The following is a 10,832-nucleotide window of genomic DNA, read 5'->3' on the forward strand; positions in this document are numbered from 1 at the left end:
TTCGAGCTTGTCCCTTCTTGGCATAAGAAATAGTTTGTTCTTGATGTCGACCCATCCATTATCATCCATGAAGACTCATTTTTCTCTGCTTTGTCAACCATTCAGTGGAGACCAAGTGACCCCTAGGCACAGCAGGATGAGCCGAATCAAAGTAACCCCACAAGATCAGTAGAGGGACATCGATGCAGAAGAGTGATGAGCCGGCATGCAATAGTAATCATACTCTTCTTGGAAAGAAAAACTCTAAATATTTTGTGGCCCGTCTTTGGGCTTGGAATAGGATTAGTGGAAATACTGAGCCAGCTATTGTCCCATCGAGCACTTGATACTCACGAAGTGTTGCCCCATGAAAGGAATGAGCCGGCTATTGCAACTGTTTTTAATATGCTTGTGTTTACTTTTTCTCTTCTCGAACAAGCCAGCAGTTGGCATCTTGCCATAAGCAGGGCAAGATGAGGTGAATCTGATATTATCAAAGGGGCCTTGATAATTGTACCAAGTAGAACCACTGGCCATCGTGTGATCTAGTATGCTAGCATTTTGAGAGGCTAAAAATAACCCAGATGTCTAATGTTGACCCGGCAAAAATAAGGAGACAACTATACCTGCAAATTAGGATAGAAAAAGATATATAATTTGAAACTAAATTTCATAATTTGTAAGCCGACTTTTGAGGCTTGTTATTGAGAATGGCTTTCGAGGCTCAAGTCTTGCTTCAATGAAGCTGGCGTAATAGCCCATGGTTTATCTTCACTCTGTGTAAGCCGACTCTCAAGTGACTTAAGTCGGTGTTTTAACCTGGATAATTTCAGGGTCTATATGGATTGAATTATCAAGATTTCACTGAGTCACCTTTCCGTGGTAGCACCTTGCAAACGGGGAGGTTTAACCAAGTTTGATAGTGGCATTTAGCCGGGTCAAGAGGGATATTAACAGCTAACTCGTTGAGTTGGGAGCCCCCAAGTGACGTATTATCAAAGAATAAAGACTCATGCACAACTTTTTGAGATGAAACGACAGATGCCCCGAGTTTCGGGGGTGCCGACTTTATTGTATTGCACACAAAGGTATATACATAGGTATGTATAATGAGTTGGAGCGAGTGGCTCTAAGTATAATATGGCTGAAGATGAGCAATATTCGAGGGCCTATTGGTCTCCTCTTCACAAGTGTGTCACTTCTTGTGCTTACAAATGTCAATCAGGTAATATGAACCGTTTGAGGTTCTTGCTGGTAACAAAAGGCCCTTCCCAAGGTGGTGAAAGATTATGCATGCCTCTTTGGTCTTCAATCAAATGAGCACTAAGTCTCCTTCCTGGAAAGTCCGGTTGCAAACTCTACGACTATGATAGTGATGTAGGTCTTGTTGCTAGATCGTTAATCGTGATGCTGCAAGATTGTATTCCTCCTCCAATGCATCCATGGAACCCTGACGGGCTTTTTCATTATCAACTTCGACATAAGTGGTGACTCTTGGGGAATCGTGTCTGATGGCACTTGGCAGAACATCTTCGGCTCCATAAACCAAAAAGAACGTTATGTAAAATGTGGATCTGTTAGGATTAGTCTGTATGCTCCAAAGAACAGCGGGGAGTTCCTTGACCTAGCAGCAAGGGGTTCGTTCGAGAGGAACAATAAGTCGGGGTTTAATTCCACATAGTATCTCGTGATTAGCTTGTTTGGCTTGTCCATTAGACTGTGGATGTGGAACCGAGGCTAAGTCAAGCTGCATATGCTCTCGTTGGTAGAACTGTTACATTGGTCCCTTGGATAAGTTGGTCCCATTATCTGTGATGATGCTATGGGGATACCCAAAACCAAAAATTATCTTTTTCAAAAAGTTCACTGTTGTCTCAGCATCTCAATTACTCATTGTCTCTGCTTCAATCCACTTGGGGAAGTTATCAAACACCACCAAGAGGTGTGTCTTCTTATCTGAAGACGACTTAAAATGAGTGACCATATCCAGCCCCTAGACTTCAAATGGCCAAGTGAATGGAATCATGTGTAATTCTTGAGCTGGCATGTGACCCTAACATGCAAATTTTTGACAACCTTCGCACTTCCGTACAATATCTTCGGCATCAGCATGGGCGGTAAGCCAATAAAAAGCATGTCGTAAAACTTGGACACGAGCAATCTTAACCGAGAGGATGACCACAGTCACCGGCATGGATTTCACTGAGAATCTAAGGGCCTTCTGTAGGGGAAACACAACATTGAAACACGCCGGTAATACTTCGTCGGAGTAACTCGCCATTGACAATAGTCATAGATTTGCAACACCTGATAATTTGTCGGGCAATGATTTCGTCATTTGGGAGCTCACCACGACTTAAATAAGCCAGGTAGGGAATAGTCCAATCAGGAATAGGATGAAGGGCCGCCACATACTGTGCCTCCAGGTCAGGACTAGCTATATCTTCCTCTGATGGCAACTTGACTGAGGGGTTATGAAGTACATCAAGGAACACATTGGGAAGAACTGGCTTATGGTGAGAGCATAGACGTCACAAAGCATCTGCTGCCTCGTTGAGCCGACGATCAACAAAATCAAAATGGTAACCCTAAAAATGACCCGTGATGACAATGAGTGCACGCCTATAAGCCTCCATGAGAGGTTCCTTTGAATCCCAAGTCCCTGATACTTGTTGAGCCACCAAATCTGAGTCGCCCAAACACCTAACCTGGCTTAAGTTCATTTCCCTAGCCATGCGTAGCCCATGGCTAAGAACCTCATACTCGGCTGCATTGTTAGTACAAGGGAACATGAGCTGTAAAACATAACAAAATTTGTCACCTTTCGGGGAAGATAGAATAACTCCAGCCCCCGAACCTTCGAGTTTCCTAGAGCCAACAAAATGTATCATCCAATACGTGTTATCTCGGCGATCCTCTCGGTTTTGCAGCCCAGTCCAATCATTAATTAAACCCACTGATGCTTGAGATTTGATAGACGTCCGAGGCACATACTTCACATGGTGAGGTCCATGCTCAATTGCCCACTTATTGACCCGGCCAGTATCCTCCCAATTTTGTATGATATCTCCAAGAGGAACTCAACTAACCACAGTAATTGGGTGTTCCTAAAAATAGTGCTTTAGTTTGCGGCTGGCCATGAAAACACCAAATACCATTTTCTGCAAGTGTGGGTATCGCTGCTCAGTTAAGGTCAAAGCTTTGCTCACATGGTAGATAGCCCGCTGGACCGGATGTTCCTTCTCGGCCTCCTTTCTCTACACGACCACCCCTACACCCATCTTTAGTATTGGCGGCGATGTACTGAAGAATAGGCTCTTTATCAATCGGGGTATCAAGGACGGGCAGCTCGACCAGTTGCTTCTTAAGAGCTTCGAAAGGTTCATTTGCAGCATCGGTCCTGACGAAATTGTCGGTCTTTCTTCAATAACTTGTACCAAGGAATCACCTTCTCACCGAGGCGGTTTATGAAACGCCTTAATGCCGCTCTGCAAACCGCCATGCGCCTGGACGTTGTTTCTGTTGGCTGGCTTGGCGAGCAAGGTTACCACTTTGATTTTGTCCAGTTTAGCCTCGTTACCTCGATCCAACACCAAAAATCCGGGCAACTTGCCTACAGGAACACCACAGATACATTTGGCCAGGTTAAACTTCATCCTATAGACCCGAAGGTTGTCAAAAGTTTCCTTGAGGTCGTCCAACAGAGTCTCCTTTTTCTGGGACTTGACCAAAATATCATTAACATAAGCGTGAACATTGTTCCCAGTCTATTGGTGGAAACAGCTCTGTACACAACACTGATAAGTAGCCCACGCGTTCTTAAGCTAAAAAGCCATAGAGATATAGTAGAAAACTCCAAATGGGGTGATTAAAGTCGTCTTCTATTGATCCTCAATAGCCTTCTTGATATGATGATAGCTAGAGTAAGCATCCAAGAAGCACAAACACTCACAACCAGTAGTAGAGTCGATAATCTGGTCAATGCGGGGAAGAGAAAATGGGTGCTTGGGACAAGCTTTGTCAAGATCTATGTAATCGACACACATACGCCAAGTGCCATTCTTTTTCAAGACAAACACTGGGTTTGCCATCCACTCTGGGTGGAAAACTTAAACAATGAACCCAACAGCTAGGAGTCGGGCCACCGCTTCACTGATAGACTTTCACCTCTCCTCGTTAAAACGGTGGAGGTAGTGGCGTATAGGCCTCATCTTTGGGTCTACATTGAGGTGGTGCTCATAGAGTTCCCTCTGTACACCAGGCATGTTAGAGGGTTTACATGCAAAGATGTCATGATTCTCATGGATGAACTCGATGCGTGTGTTTCCTATTTCGGATACATGCATGTCCCAATAGTAAACTGTTGGTATGAATCACCCAAAGTGAAATCAATTTGCTTGATATTCTCGTCCGGCTTGAATTTGAGAAGAGGGTCACACTCCATACTGCGCTTCTTGAGGGGGGTCATGTACGCTAGGTCAACGTTAGCTGTGTAAAATTTCAACTCTTTTGCTGCACAAGCTGACTCAGCATAGGCTGCATCTCCTTCCTTACATTCTTGAGCGATCTTGTGACTCCATCAATAGTGATGGCCCCGTTTGGCTCGGGCATCTTAAGTTTGAGGTAGACATAGAAAGGCTAAGCCATGAAGTGGGCATAAGTTGGCCGTCCAAAGAGGGCATCATAAGGGCTCTTGATTTTGAATACCTCAAAGGATAGAGTTTCGCATCTGTAGTTGAGCTCCGTACCAAAAGCAACTTCAAGCTTGATTTTCCCAATTGGATATGCTGATTTGCCGGGGACAATTCTGCGAAAAACTATGGGGGAGGGTTGCAATTTTTTCTCGGAGAGATTCATCCATCTCAAGGTGTCATAGTATAAGATGTTGATACTTGATACAACCATTCATCATGAATTCTTATTGATATTTATGATATTCTTGTCCATTAATCCTCATTATGATACAATTCTTATGCCTTTTCTCTCTGAATATGCAAGGTACATCACAAAGAGGGAAATTACTGGAAACTGGAATTCTGGACCTGGAAACCAAGAAAAAAGGCTGAAAAATCACCGGACTCCAAATGACCTGAAAATTCATGGAGATTTTTGTGGAATATTGAAGAATTATTGGGACAAAAATATACTAGAGGGGGGCCACCTACTGGTCACAAGCTAACAGGGCGCGCCCACACCCCCTCGGCGGGCCCTGTTGCCTTGTGGGGCCCCAACGGATCTCCTAACACCCCTCTTCTCCTGTATGGTCTGTTCTAACCAAGAATAAATCATAAGGATACTTTCAGGACGAAGCGCCACCGTCTCAAGGCGGAAACCTGGGCACATGCCCTTTTTCTCTTCGGCAGAGAGATTCTGCCGGGGGAAACTTCCCTCCAGGAGGGGGAAATCAAAGCCATCGCCATCACCAACTATTCCTCCTTTGTGGGAGGACCAATCTTCATTAACATCTTCACATCACCATCTTATATAAAACCCTAGTTCATCTCTCCTATTGAATCTTTGTCTCAAAACCTTAGATTGGTACCTCTGGGTTACTAGTAGTGTTGATTACATCTTGTAGTTGATGCTATTTGGTTTACTTGGTGAAAGATATTATATTCAGATCCTTTATTACCAGTATTATACCTATGATCTTGAGCATGTTGATGAGGTGTGAATATGTACTATTGTTCCCGAGGACATGGGAGAAGTCTTGTTATAAGAAATCATGTGAAATTCGTATTAGTTCGATATTTTGATGATGTGTATGTTGTTGCTTCTCTTAGCGATGTCGTGTGTACATCGACTACACTTCACTTCACCATGTTATGGGCCTAAGGGAAGGCATTGTGGAGTAACAAGTAGATGATGGGTTTCGAGAGTGACAGAAGCTTAAACCCGAGTTTATGTGTTGCTTCACGAGGGGCTAATTTTGTTCCACACGTTTCATGCTATGGTTAGATTTATCTTAATTCTTATTTTGTATTTTCAGATGCTTGCGAGAGGGGATAATCATAAGTGGGTTGCTTGTTCAAGTAAGAACAGCTCCTTAGCACCGGTCCACCCAGATATCAAATTATCAAAGTAATGAATGCGAATCAACTCAACATGATGAACATGACTAGATAGAAATTGTAATGTCTGTTGGGAGCGCTTGCCTCATATAAGAGTATTTCTAGACCTATCGTTTGCTATGAAAAGGATTGTTATATCTTGTTGCATACTTATTACTATCGGTACTTGTCACTTGTTATGAATTATGTTGCTACAAAACTACTTATCGATGTTCCTCATAGCACTTGCAGAGAATACCTTGCTGAATCTGCTTATCATTTTCTTCTCCTCCTTGTTGGGTTCGACACTCTCACTTATATAAAGGACTACGATTGATACCCTACACTTGAGGTTCATCAAGACTCTTTTCTCGCCCGTTGTCGGGGGGTGAAGCACCTTTGGTAAGTGCAAATTGGTCACGAAACATTTTCGGTACATGCTGAAATTTACCGTTGCTTGTTACTATGAACAATCACCCTTTGAGTGGCTTGTTCGGGGCATCTTCGCCTCGAACGGAAGTAGAAAGGTTTATATCTCAATCTACTAAACCTACTAAAAACATTTATTATGAGATTCCCTCATGTATGTTAGAGAGGCCGCTAACTAATCCCTATGATGGTACAACTCATCCTGATTACCACTTGATATATGTCGATGAGATTTGTGGATTGTCTAAGATTGCAGGTTTATCAGGAGACAAAGTTAAGAAGTTTTTTCCTTTATCTTTGGAGGGAAAAGTATTGATGTGGTACATGCTCTTGGATGATATTGGTGTTGGGGAACGTTGCATGGGAAACAAAAAAATTCCTACGCACACGAAGACCTATCATGGTGATGTCCATATATGAGGGGAGATTAGATCCACATACCCTTGTAGATCTCTAAGTGGGAAGCGTTAAGAAACGCAGTTGATGTAGTGGTACAAATTCGTGATTCAAATCACCGTCGTCCCACGATCCGTTCTGATCTAGCGCCGAACGGACGGCACCTCCGCGTTTAGCACACGTACAACTCGACGACGATCTCGGCCTTCTTCATCCAGCAAGAGAAACAAATAAGTAGATGAGTTCTCCGGCAGCGTGACGGCGCTCCGGTGGTGGTGATGATCTACTCCTGCAGGGCTCCACCCGAGCTCCGCAGAAATCTGATCTAGAGGAAAACTACGTGGTATAGGTTTGAGTTGCACGTGGCAAAGTTGTGTCTCAAAAAGCCCTAAACCACCAATATATATAGGAGGAGGGGTGGGGCTAGCCTTTGGGCTCAAGGGAGCCCCAAGGGCGCCGGCCAAAGGGGAGGAGGTGGACTCCCACCCCAATTCGGTTTGGGGGAAGGAGTCCACTCCTTCCTTCCCACCTCCCTCTTTACTTTTTTTTTCTTTCCTTTGGTATTTTCCACTTGTGGCGCTATGGCCCTATTGGGCTGGCCTCGCAAGCCCACTAAAGGTTGGTGCGCCACCCTAGGGTCTCTGGGCTCACTCCCGGGTGGGTGGGCCCCTCCAGGTGAATACCCAGAACCCATTCGTCACTCCCGGTACACAGCCGGTAATGCCCGAAACTTTCCGGTGACCAAATGAAACCATCCTATATATAAATCTTTGTTTTCGGACCATTACGGAAACCCTCGTGACGTCCGTGATCTCATCCGGGACTCCGAACAACCTTCGGTAACCACACATATAACTCAACTATACTAAAACATCATCGAACCTTAAGTGTGCAGACCCTGCGGGTTCGAAAACTATGTAGAATTGACCCGAGACACTCCCCGTTCAATATCCAATCGGGGGACCTGGATATCCATATTGGATCCTACATATTCTATGAAGATCTTATCGGTTAAACCTCTGTGCCAAGGATTCATATAATCTTGTATGTCATTCCCTTTGTCCTTCGGTTTGTTACTTGCCCGAGATTCGGTCGTCGGTATCCGCATACCTATTTCAATCTCGTTACCAGCAAGTCTCTTTACTCGTTCCGTAATACAAGATCCCGTGACTTACACTTGAGTTACATTGATTGCAAGGCTTGTTTGCGATGTTGCATTACCGAGTGGGCCCCGAGATACCTCTCCGTCACACGGAGTGACAAATCCTAGTCTTGATCCATACTAACTCAACGACACCTTCGGAGATACGTGTAGAGCACCTTTATAATCACCCAGTTCCGTTGCGACATTTGATACACACAAGGTATTCCTCCGGCGTCAGTGAGTTATATGATCTCATGGTCATAGGAATAAATACTTGACATGCAGAAAACAATAGCAATAAAATGACACGATCACATGCTACGTTCATAGTTTGGGTCTAGTCCATCACATGATTCTCCTAATGATGTGAGCCAGTTATCAAGTGACAACACTTGCATATGGTTAGAAAACCTTAACCATCCTTGATCAACTGGCTAGCCAACTAGAGGCTTGCTAGGGAAATTGTTTTGTCTATGTATCCACACATATATCTATGTTTTCATTCAATACAATTATAGCATGGATAATAAACGATTATCTTGAAACAAGAAATAAAATAATAACTATTTTATCATTACCTCTAGGGCATATTTCCAACAGTCTCCCACTTGCACTAGAGTCAATAATCTACTCCTCACATCGCTATGTGCTACCTCTTGAGCTTGCGTTGGTTTTTTCCTTGAAGAGGAAAGGGTGATGAAGCACAATAGAGATAAGTATTTCCCTCAGTTTGAGAACCAAGGTATCGATCCAGTAGGAGTGTCAAGATGAGACACCAATGTACCTGCGCAAAAACAAACAAACTTGCACCCAACGCTGTAAAGGGGTTGTCAATCCCTTCACGATTATTTGCAAGGTCAGAACTGAAGGTGGAAAGTGCAACAAAGTAAAAGTGTAGATCTGAAAATATGATGTGAAGTAGACCCGGGGTCCATAGTGTTCACTAGAGGCTTCTCTCATGATAGCAAGTATTACGGTGGGTGAACGAATTACTGTCGAGCAATTTATAGAATCGTGCAAAGTCATGATGATATCTAAGGCAATGATCATACATATAGGCATCACGTCCGAGACAAGTAGACCGATACTGTCTGCATCTACTACTATTACTCCACACATCGATCGCTATCTAGCATGCATCTAGTCTATTGAGTTCATAACAAACAGAGTAACGCTTTAAGCAAGATGACATGATGTAGAGGGATAAATTCCTGCAATATGATATAAACCCCATCTTTTTACCCTTGATGGCAACAACACAATGTGTGCCTCGCTACCCCTTCTGTCACTACGTGAGGACACCGCACGGTATGAACCCAAAACCAAGCACTTCTCCCATTGAAAGAATTATAGATCAAGTTGGCCAAACGAAACCCACAACTCGAAGAGAATTACAAGGATACGAAATCATGCATATAAGAGATCAGAGGAGACTCAAATAATATTCATAGATAATCTGATCATAAATCCACCTTTCATCGGATCTCGACAAACACACCGCAAAAGAAAGTTACATCGGATAGATCTCCATGAAGATCATGGAGAACTTTGTATTGAAGATCCAAGAGAGAGAAGAAGCCATCTAGCTACTAGCTATGGACCCGAAGGTCTGTGGTGAACTACTCACGCATCATCGGAGAGGCAATGGTGTTGATGAAGAAGCCCTCCGTGTCTGAATCCGCCCTCCGGCAGGGCACCAGAACGGTCCCCAGATGGGATCTTGCGGAGATAGAAGCTTGCGGCGGCGGAAAAGTATTTTCGTGGCTCTCTTTGGTGGTTTTGGATTTTTAGAGAATTTATAGGCGGAAGAGGTAGGGCAGGGGAGCCACAGGGGGGCCCACAAGCATGCTAGGCCCCCTAGGCCGGGGCTAGGGGGCTTGTGACCTCCCCCGAGGTCCCCTGCCTTGGTTCTCAAGTCTCCTGCGTATCTTCTATTATGGAAAAAATCATTCTGCAGGTTTTATTGCGTTTGGACTCGATTTAATATTCTCCTCTGAAAAAGGTCAAAAACACGGAAAAAACAGAAACTGGCACCTGGCACTGAGTTAATAGGTTAGTGCCAAAAAGATATAAAATAGCATATTCATGCATACAAAACATCCAAAGTTGACAAGATAATAGCATGGAACCATAAAAAATTATAGATACATTGGAGACGTATCAAGCATCCCCAAGCTTAACTCCTGCTCGTCCTCGAGTAGGGAAGTGATAAGGACTGAATTTTTGATGTGGAATGCTACCTAACATATTTTTCCTTTGTAACTTCTTTCTTGTGGCATGAATGTTCAGATTCGTAAGATTCAAAACAATAGTTTACTATTGACATGAAAACACTAATACTTGAAGCAAACTAGCAAAGTAATCATGAACTTTCGAAATAACAAGGCCAAAGAAAGTTATCCCTACAAAATCATATAGTCTAGCTATGCTCCATCATCCCCACACAACGAACTTAAATCATGCACAACCCCGGTATTGGCCAAGTAATTGTTTTCGCACTCTTACTTTCTCAAACTTTTTCAACTCTCACGCAATACATGAGCGTGAGCCATGGATATAGCACTATAGGTGGAATAGAGTGTGGTGGAGGTTGTGAGACAAAAAAGGAGGACATGGTCACATCGATTCGGCGTATCAACGGGCTATGGAGATGCCCACCAATAGATATCAATGTGAATGAGTAGGGATTACCATGCAACGGATGCACTTAGAGCTATAAGTGTGTGAAAGCTCAAAAGGAGAACTAGTGGGTGTGCACCCAACTTGCTTGCTCACGAAGACCTAGGGCAATTTTGAGGAAGCCCATCATTGGAATATACAAGCCAAGTTATATA

This window comes from Hordeum vulgare, chromosome 4H (assembly GCF_904849725.1).
Source record: "Hordeum vulgare subsp. vulgare chromosome 4H, MorexV3_pseudomolecules_assembly, whole genome shotgun sequence".
NCBI lineage: Eukaryota > Viridiplantae > Streptophyta > Magnoliopsida > Poales > Poaceae > Hordeum > Hordeum vulgare.